The sequence below is a fragment of the Molothrus aeneus genome, chromosome 9 (genome assembly GCF_037042795.1).
Source record: "Molothrus aeneus isolate 106 chromosome 9, BPBGC_Maene_1.0, whole genome shotgun sequence".
NCBI classification, from domain to species: domain Eukaryota; kingdom Metazoa; phylum Chordata; class Aves; order Passeriformes; family Icteridae; genus Molothrus; species Molothrus aeneus.
Window position 1 is genome coordinate 967,062 of NC_089654.1, and position 10,196 is coordinate 977,257.

The following is a 10,196-nucleotide window of genomic DNA, read 5'->3' on the forward strand; positions in this document are numbered from 1 at the left end:
TTCCCTGAGGCCCCGGAGGGGGCTGCAGCTCCAGCCTGCCCCTAGCACAGGGAGGGATTTATCCCGGGATAGCTCAGGCTGCCGGGATTTCTGCCACTCCCCAGGCTTCCCCTCAGAGCTCCAGGCTGGACACAAGGGGGTCCCTGCAGTCCCTGTCCCTGGGGAGCAGGCTGGGCACCCCGGGGTGCTCAGAGCCCTCCTGACGTCCTTGCCAGCATGGAGGAGCCTGAACATCCAGCATTTAAATTTTCCAACTGCTGCAAGTCCATCCTCAGTTCTTGGTTCCCAAAAGTATTTCTGCAGAATTTATGCTTCTCAGGATCTGGACTCAGGGGAGATGGAACAGCTGATTCATTAAAAAAAAAAAAATTAAAAAAAGTTCTTTACGTGTGTCCTCTAATAAAAGTCAGAGTTGTTTTGAAAGCTTTCCTCTGTGAAATACAACCACAGAGAGAAATGACACATGTTAACAAATCCCTGTCTTTTTTATCTGGAAAACTTGTGCACATGGAAATTCCTCCTCCAGGCCCAGGAGGCATTTTTTCCTCGCTGGTCCATTGTGAAGGGAATTCATGTCCCTGGCTGTGCCAGATTTGGGAGCTGCAGAGGGATGGGGATGAGCTCAGCCTTGGCTGGAGAGGTCACCTCAGCTGGGGACACTGTGGGCATGGCCAGGGACACTGTGGGCATGGCCAGGGACAATGCCAGGGATGTCCAGGGACACTGTGGGCATGGCCAGGGACGCTGCCAGGGTTGGGGCAGCCACCGGGCCTGTCCCAGAGCTCTGGGCTCTCCAGCATCTCCCCCAGGCCCTGCCCTGTGCAGACACCCCGTGTCCCTGTCCCTGAGGGGCAGCTCAGCTTTTCCCTGGCTGCTGGTGGCTCCCAGGGCTGGCTCAGCTCCTCCTGCTGTGCCCCAGGGAGAGCCTCTGAGCGCCCAGCTGGTGGGGAAGATGGAACAGGAAAGCCTTATAAATATGATTGTCTGGCAAAGGATTTTGAGAATATGGAAACTATCAGTGAGATTGAAATGAAAGCAAGCTTTGAGATCCCTCAGTTACTGAACAACTGGAAAACAATGGTGTGGCTGGACTGAAGGTGATCCCCTTTTGATGGAACAACACCCTCTGCTTGCAGGCAGGCCCAAGGGGCAGAGCAGACCCTACAGCTTGGCAGAGGGGCCCAAAGAGGAGTTTTTAGGGTTTAAAATGTAACACAGGATGGTAATGTAATGATTCTTATAGGCTGTATGGAAATGCTGTAGGATTTGTATCTTGTACTGGATTGGTTAGTGAGAATCAGAATATTCAACACAGAAGAAGATTTATGGTATTGGAACAAGAACCTCACGCTCTTACCCCTTTTACTCTCTCACCCTCCCATCCTCTCTCCCCTCTCTTCTCTCAGGCCTGCTCTGAGCTGTGCCTGGCAGCTCCAGCAGGGCCCTGCCCCAGGCCCTTTGCAATGAACCCCAAGTTCCAGCCCTGGCTGCAGGGATCTCTGTCTCCATCCATCCTGACCATCCTGCCCCTGTTGCTCCTACACCCAGCCCCATGTCCCGACTGCTCCATGTCACCAGGCTCAGCAAAAAACAAAATCCCCTTTCACTGCAAGGCTGCACTCCATGGTCCTGGAGGCCTTTCCCAACCTTTTCCCAGCTCGCTCCCTGGTCCTGTGGTTCTCCAAAGCCTCCTGTTCTCTCTCTCTCTCTGTGGGAGAATGTTGTATTTTCCCTCAACATGTTCAGCTTTAACCTCTTGGGTCTCTTGTGCTGAGCCCCCAGGACAGAGCTGGGAATGGAAAATCTGTGCCCTGCGGAGGAAAATTGGCACACAGACTGCACACAGATAGGAACTGCAAGATAAACTGAGAAACAGAAACAAACCGAGAGGAGCCAGCAGGGCCGGGAGAGGGATGCAAGCCTGGATCCAGGAGGTTCCTGGCACTGGAGGGGGCACAGAGGGGCAGGGACAGCGCTGCCAGAGGGCACCGGGGGCAGCCAATGCTCCCAGGGGCATCCTGACCCTCAGGGCATCACCCCAGTGCCCCCATCCCTGTCCTGGGGGCTCAGAGCCCACCCCAAAACCCCTCATCATGTGCTCCTCATTAACAGATACCCCCCAAAACCCCTCATCATGTGCTCCTCATTAACAGATACCCCCCAAAACCCCTCATCATGTGCTCCTCATTAACAGAAACCCCCTAAAACCCCTCACCATGTGCTCCTTATTAACAGACACCCCCCAAAACCCCTCATCATGTGCTCCTCATTAACAGACACCCCCCCAAGTGTGCGCCTCATTAACAAGGAACACCTGTGATGAGGATCACCTTTAATGAGAATCACCTGGGATGAGGATCACCCTTAATGAGGCTCACCTGGGATGAGGATCACCTTTAATGAGATTCACCTGTGATGCAGATCACCTTCAAAGAGAATCACCCTTAATGAGGTTCCTCCTTAATGAGGCTCCTGAGCCATGCCCACGAGGCTCCTTCCCTTTGTTAAACAAATTCAGCTGAGAGGGTGCCAATATTTGCTCAATATTGATCAAATAAACATCCTGAAGTGGAAAGTGCTTTACTGCAAGTGCTTTATCTTTTAATTAAAAAAAACCACCTTAAATCAGTCCAGAGGAGGCTCTGGAGCCAGGCTGGGACACCTGGGGGTGCTCACCTGGACAGGAGAAGGATCCAGGCAGAGCTCAGAGCCCCTGGCAGGGCCTGGAGGGGCTCCAGGAGAGCTGCAGAGGGACTGGGGACAGGGGATGGAGGGACAGGACACAGGGAATGGCTCCCAGTGCCAGAGGGCAGGGATGGATGGGACATTGGGAATTGGGAATTGTTCCTGGCAGGGTGGGCAGGCCCTGGCACAGGGTGCCCTCCCAGGAACCAGGAGGGCAAGGCTGGACACTGGGACAGTGGGAAGTGTCCCTGCCACGGCAGGGGTGGAATGGGATGGGATTTAAGGAGTGTTTTTCAGGGGAATGGAAATGATATAAATTAGAGATGTGAAACAGCTCTTTAAGCAGGGAATTTGATGAATAACAGCTCCTTGGAGCAGTGGAACAGCAGGAATTCAGGGTAGAGCAAATTCTTTCCTGTGGAGGGGAGGTGCAGTGGGGGATGAAAACCAGGGAAAAACACAGCATAAAACACTCCCAGGCACAAAGGGGAGTCTGGGGTGTCTGTGCAGGGCAGGAGTTGGATCGGTGATCCCTGGGAGTCTCTTCCACCAGGACATTCCATGATGCTGGGATAAAACAGCCTGAGCCACAACATCCATCAGTGCAGGATGACACCTCCAAACCTCGCCCTTTAATCCCTCCCCCTGAGCCAGGCCTAAGCCAAGGTGGGATTTAATTCATGGCTTGGCCTGGTCAGCCCCGGGAGCCCGGAATTCCTGAGCAGTTCCCCTGGATTTGGGGCACACGCCGTCCCCAGTGAGCGGCGTCATCCCAGCTGGGAGACGTGAGCACAAGTGGGCAGCCCATAAATATCCATTATTGCTCCCTGGCACACAGAAATGCCTGCAGGAACATGCAGTGGCCCTCAGCAGGAGAGGAGGAGCCCTGAGGAGCTCTGAGGAGCACGGGAATTATTTGGGGCACGGCAGGAATGTCTCTCCCCTCATTCCATCTCTTTTATCCTTCTCCTGGTCTTTAGGATCCTTCAAACATGAGAGCTGGTGTGGAGCGCAGAGGAATCTCCAGGCCAGCCCCAGGGGAAGGTCAGCAGGCTGCTCGGTGGGATCAGCCATGGAGCTGGATTCCCGTGGATTTGGGTTATCAGGGACCTCATTCCAGCATCTCCTCTGCTTCCAAACAAGGCCTGGCGAAAGCAGAGCACGGCATCCACAATCCCATCCCATCCACAATCCCATCCCATCCACAATCCCATCCCATCCCATCCACAATCCCATCCCATCCACAATCCCATCCCATCCCATCCACAATCCCATCCCATCCCCAATCCCATCCCATCCCATCCCATCCACAATCCTATCCCATCCCATCCACAATCCCATCCCATCCACAATCCCATCCCATCCATAATCCTATCCCATCCCATCCACAATCCCATCCCATCCACAATCCCATCCCATCCCATCCACAATCCTATCCCATCCCATCCCATCCACAATCCCATCCCATTCCATCCACAATCCCATCCCATCTGGGCCTCCCAGCTCAGAATTCCTGGCTATGGGACCTCCCTGTCCCAGCCCAGGGCTGGGGGACAGTGGCACCGTGTGGGACACCCTGGGAGTGTCAGTGGTGGTGGCAGGAGAGCAGATCCCCCCAGCCCCACACACAGAGGGGCTCAGGCTGCAGAGCAACACCCAGACCCTAAAGCCTCACGTGGCCTTTGGGGACCCTCAGCAGAGCAGGGACCACCTGGGGCAGGTTTGGGGCACCCACATGGGGCAGGTTTGGTGACCCACATGGGGCAGGTTTGGTGACCCACATGGGACAGGTTTGGGGATCCATGTGGGGCAGGTTTGGGGCACCCAGTGGGACAGGGACACCTTCCACAGCCCAGGGTGCTCCAATGACATTTGCATGAATTACCCTGGAGGTTTTTGACAGAGAAAAGATGCAGAAAAGCAGAGTTAAATCTTTCTCCTGTCGCAAATCTGCCCAGGGGAGCAGGAACATCCTGTTTGCACTATTATGAGATAATAATGGCATTAAACAGGACATAATTATGGCCTCATTAGTTATGGCCCTACACATTTATTTGGGGGGGTTAAATCTCTCTGTTCAGACTACAGACTCGACCTGGCCTAAAAATCCCACCAAAATTAAAAAGTTCTCCCTTTACTTAAAGTCTAAGAGTTAATAAAATCCACAGGTAACCAAACAAGCACAATTCCTGTCAGGATCTCAGTGCCAGGGCTGTGGCACTGTGGGCATGGCTGGGACAGGGTGGTACTTTCCTTCTGGCCACATGTGACACAGAATCAGGGGATGGTTTGGGTGGAAGGGACCTCAGAGGTCCCCATGCAGGTCCCTGCAGTCCCTCCCCTGCAATGGCATCTCTCAAATGATGTTTATGTCCTGCTCTGGCTTTTTTTAATAAAGGAGGAAAACTTCCCTCCCCTCCCTTCCTCCTCATTTATTACAGGCATTAAGTTAAACATGGTTTCCTCTTAAACCCGACCTAATCCAATTAATATTAATATTGCCCTGAGCCAGGCTGATCTCATTAGTGTCGATATTTAATATCTTTGCTGCGAGTTGTGCTGAAAATGAGTTTCTTGCTTTTCAGCCACTCTGGAAAGAAGGAGCAGCATTTTCTTCCATTTGGGAATGAGGATGGGATGGGAAAAGGAATGGCCTGGAGCAGGAGGTGCTGGACCCAGCGGCTCCTCTGCACCCGGCCTGGGCAGGAGAAGGGCTGGGAATGAGACCTGGGGGCTTTGGCCAGGAGGAACCACCGGGATAAAGAGTGCACCCTCCTGGGGCACGGGATAAAGAGTGCACCCTCCTGGGGCACGGGGTAAAGAGTGCACCCTCCTGGGGCACGGGATAAAGAGTGCACCCTCCTGGGGCACGGGGTAAAGAGTGCACCCTCCTGGGGCACGGGATAAAGAGTGCACCCTCCTGGGGCATGGGGTAAAGAGTGCACCCTCCTGGGGCACGGGGTAAAGAGTGCACCCTCCTGGGGCATTGGACATAGAGTGCACCCTCCTGGGGCATTGGACATAGAGTGCACCCTCCTGGGGCACGGGATAAAGAGTGCATCCTCCTGGGGCATGGGGTAAAGAATGCACCCTCCTGGGGCACTGGACATAGAGTGCATCCTCCTGGGGCATGGGGTAAAGAGTGCACCCTCCTGGGGCATTGGACATAGAGTGCATCCTCCTGGGGCATTGCCAGAACTCCCTCCTGGCCGCAGGAGCCCCCTGGGGACACCAGTGTGACACCAGCACTGGTGGCCCTCCCGCAGCTCCTCCTGCTCCCGAGCGTTGTCCTGATTTTTTAAGTTTTTCCAAGCCTTCTGATGTTTACATTCTTGTAGCAAACTTTCTCACACCCTTTCTGTGAATAACTCATTGTTTTGCATTCTTTTATGGAAGAAGAGAAATCTGATGGGCTGTTGGTTTGCTCAGTGTCACTGGAGAGGTGGCACTGTCACCCTCAAAACCACTGTCACTTTTGGAAATCTATAAATGTTGGAGTCAGGAAATAAACTTCCCTTTTTCTTCACCTTGAGAGCACGGTGTGAGCGCTCGTGTTGTTTGGTGTCCTACAGTGACACCGGAGGGACTCTCTGGGTGCGGCTCATTAATGGGGGGCACAGCTCATTAACGGGGGGATGGCTCATTAACGAGGAATGGCTCATTAACGGGGGGGATGGCTCATTAACACAGCGCTCATTAACATGCCAAAGCTCGGGAATTCCATTTATTCCGTTGTTCATCCAGTTTATTTCATGCTGGCCAGCTGTGTGGTCCGCAGGGGACCCGGGCTCTGTGCTCAGATTGATTTCCTGGATTAAACCCAGGAAATCCAGGATTCCTGCAGGCTGCTGTCCCGCAGCACGAGGGGCTCGGCAGGAGCTGCACAAGGACTTTCAGCCCTGGTTGTGTCCTCTGCTCCCCTTCCCTTCCCTTGGAGCAGCTGCCGAGGTCAGGGACAGGGTTTGGAGCAGAATCACCCCAGACTGTGGTTGCAACAATAGCAGCCAGTGAAACGGGATCCCTGCTATTCAGAACAAAATTCCCTTTTTGTTTTGGATCCAGCAGCAAATAACTGGGACCCACGGAATGCCATAAAGCCATAGAATGGTGTGGGTTGGGAAGGACCTTAAAGAACAAGATGATCCTACCCAAACCGTTCCATAATTTACAAATAATTTCCTTTCATGTGCAGGGCCTGTGGAGATGATGCAATGAAAACTGCCCGGTTCCAGCCCCAGGGCTGTGTTAGATGTGTTCATCCTCCTCCTCCTCCTCCCAAACCACAAAATGAATCTTTCCTTGCCATGACCTCCTGGTTTGAGGCCAGGCTGCTTTAGTTCACCTCTGCCCCCTCCCACCACGTCCTGGCTGGTGCCCAGAGCAGCCCTGGCTTAGCAGAGACAGCTCCATCAGCGCTGGCAGGAGCAGCAGCAGCTCCCACCTTGGCCCTGCTCACCTCTGCAAACGCATTTTTGGGGAATTAATGCTGTGTCTCAACCCCCCAGAACAGTCACCAGTGGGGCACACCTGGGACAACCCCACCTGAGCCCAGGGGAATAATCAGGGTTTTGTTTGTGGCTTTTCATAATATGGCCGGGAGGGACCTCAAAGCCACCCAGTGCCCCCCTGTCATGGCAGGGACACCTCCCTCTGCCCCAGGTGCTCCAGCCCCATGGTCCAGCCTGGCCTTGGGCACTGCCAGGCATTTGGGCTCTGCCAGGGATCCAAGGCAGCCACAGCTGCTCTGGGCACCTGTTGCCCACCCTGACAGGGAGGAATTCCTGCCCAGTGTCCCATCCAATCATGAATGGATTCCTACCCTGCCCCACGGATGACATCCTGAGATTCCCGGGGCCCCTTGTGGAACTCGCCCAAGTCCCTGAGGTGCCAAAACAGAGCTGGCAGCGGTGGGATTCGAACCCACGCCCCCGCAGGGACTGGAGCCTTAATCCAGCGCCTTAGACCGCTCGGCCACGCTACCCTGGTGCAGCCCTCTCTGGGAATGGGATTGGAGGCGGGATCCGCCCCTGGGCATGGCACCCTGTCATCCTGGCCCTTCCCAGCTGCCCTGTCCCGCTGCACTCCCAAAGCTGCCTCTCCTTCCAGTGTGGGATTGCTGCCCTTCCCTTACCTCCTTCCCTTCCCTTCCCTTCCCTTCCCTTCCCTTCCCTTCCCTTCCCTTCCCTTCCCTTCCAGCTCCCCCCACACTCACCCCTGCATCTCTTTTCTCAAAGGCTGAGGACAGCCCCTCCATCCCGTCGGGAACAGGACCAGAATCCAATTTTCCTGTTGGATTTGTGCCCTCCCCGCCATGCCGTGTCCCGGCCGTGCAGAGGGACCAGGGGCTGAGGTGACAGTGCCAGTGCCAGTGCCAGCACTGCTGCTCAGTGACTGCGTGGCCCACAGATCCCACAGTGCCACTTTGGGATCAGGGAAGGTGCCAAACCCTACAGGAAACCTCCTGCCAAGTGCCGGGAGCCAGACCCAGGGAAGTTCTGGAGTCACGTAAATATTTTTGTTCCCCGGTTAAACACAGCCACTCTCTCCTTCCTCAGCACGGCGATAAAAGCACATTTCAATAAACAGGGCTTCAAAGGGATGTTTGCACTTGGCTCCTCTTCCAGCCTTTTTCATTCACTGGAACAGCTCCTGGCTGTAGGAACTGCAGGTGACGCCCCAGCTCCCTCTGGAAACTCAGCACCTTCTCCCAAATCCTCCCATTCCCAGACACGTTCTGATTTAAACCACAAAAATAACCAGTGATAAAAAAGGAGATGTTGTCTGTAATTCCTTGCTCCATGGGTTTTTTGATCCACCTTGCCCCAGTCCTAGGAGTGCCTAGACCCAAATCCTGGGATGGATTCCTGTCACCCGGATTTTTGAAGATTTTCTAAGCCTTCTGATGTCTATATTCTTGTAACAAACTTTCTCCCACACTTTCTGTAAATAATTTATTGTTTTGCATTCTTTCATAGAAGAAAGCTGATGGGCTGTGGGTTTGTCCAGTGTCATTGGAGAGGTGGCACTGTCACCCTCCAATCCGCTGTCACTTTTGGAAATCTATAAATGTTGGAGTCAGGAAATCAACTTCCCTTTTTACCCTGAGAACAGCAGTGTGTGCACTTTGTGTTATTTCGTGTCCTATAGTGACAGATCCCTGCAGAGATGATGAAACTCCAGGAGCAAATGGTTGTTTGAGTATAATAATTGGGTTTTCATTAAGGGGACACTCACAAACTGCTGCAGATTTCTTTCTTTCAGTCGATTTATTTCCAGCCAGCAGCTGCCAAATCATTCCCAAATAAATTCCAGCCCCACTGAAGTTTCACAGCTCCATTTGGGAACCTGTGGATCTGGGGACCCTGATCTGCCCCAGGAGAGCTGGGCAAGTGCTGGATTTGAGGCATTTTGCACCTCATTGTGTGGCAGGCGTTGGGAAACCTTCCCAACAAACATCCTGCAGCGCTGGGGAGGTTTGGAATTAAACCCCAAACCACTTTAATAAATCCAATGGGATTGTTTCAATTAAAAGGAAGTGATTTCAACAGCCCTTATTTTCTTATTAAGGCATTTAAGCAGCCCCTATTAAAAGATTAGAAGATATTGAGCCTTTGTAGGGCTCTCAAAAACACTGTTTGGAATATCCCTGGTTAAAATTATTGCTGTTTAAATACTTCTGCCTAAAAAATACATTATTAAAATTGGACATCCCTGTCCAAATTTGGGACAGCAGCTTTGAGAAGGCCTGAGACCTCCTTAGGCATCACCCATGGCATAGAAAACCTGCCTGAGTTTGTAGGAAATGTTTTTATTCCCCTGAACCAGAAGAAAAACCCCTTCAACATTCCCTGATCTGCTCATTCTTGTGTTCTCCAGCAGCCCAGCCCAGGGCCAGGAGCTGCCAAGAGCAAATAATTCCCATTTCCATAGATGAGGAGATGAATCATTCCTGGTATTTTTAGCAGGTCATTAAGGGCTGGCAGGGATATTTGCAAACTGACTTGTGAGGGTTTGCATTGGTGAGAGCACAACCTCGGAGGGAAAACATCAACTGGGAGTCAGAACAGAGGGAGTGGGAGGACTGGGAATTGCATCTCCAAGCCTGAAAATGACAGGGAGGGATGGGATAAATGGGGTTTGTGAGAGCCTGGGCCCCACTCCACTGACACATGGGGTAGGGATTTGTCCCAGCCCATGGATAAGGTGGGAATCCCAGCCCATGGATATTCACATGCCCTGGGGAGGGATGCTGCAGGCACTGGGACAGCTGGGGCCCGTGGCCTTGGAGGGAAAGGGATTTTCCTGCTGGTCTGGAAGCAGGGGAGTTCCTTGGGAGTTCAGAGGAGCACCAGGGCACTCAGAGGAGTCATGGAATGGGCTGGGAGGGACCTGAAACCCCACCCAGTGCCACCCCTGCCATGGCAGGGACACCTCCCACTGCCCCAGGTGCTCCAGCCTGGCCTTCGGCACTGCCAGGGATCCAGGGGCATCCCCAGCTGCTCTGGGCACCT

At 53.4% G+C, this 10,196-nt stretch overlaps 1 non-coding gene across 1 annotated transcript; it reads right to left on the reverse strand.

Moving 5' to 3' along the window:
• Positions 1 to 7,584: 7,584 nt before the first annotated feature.
• Positions 7,585 to 7,666, reverse strand: TRNAL-AAG (transfer RNA leucine (anticodon AAG)). Its single transcript has one exon. It is a non-coding gene; the product is annotated as a tRNA-Leu (tRNA).
• Between the last annotated feature and the right edge of the window lie 2,530 nt (positions 7,667 to 10,196).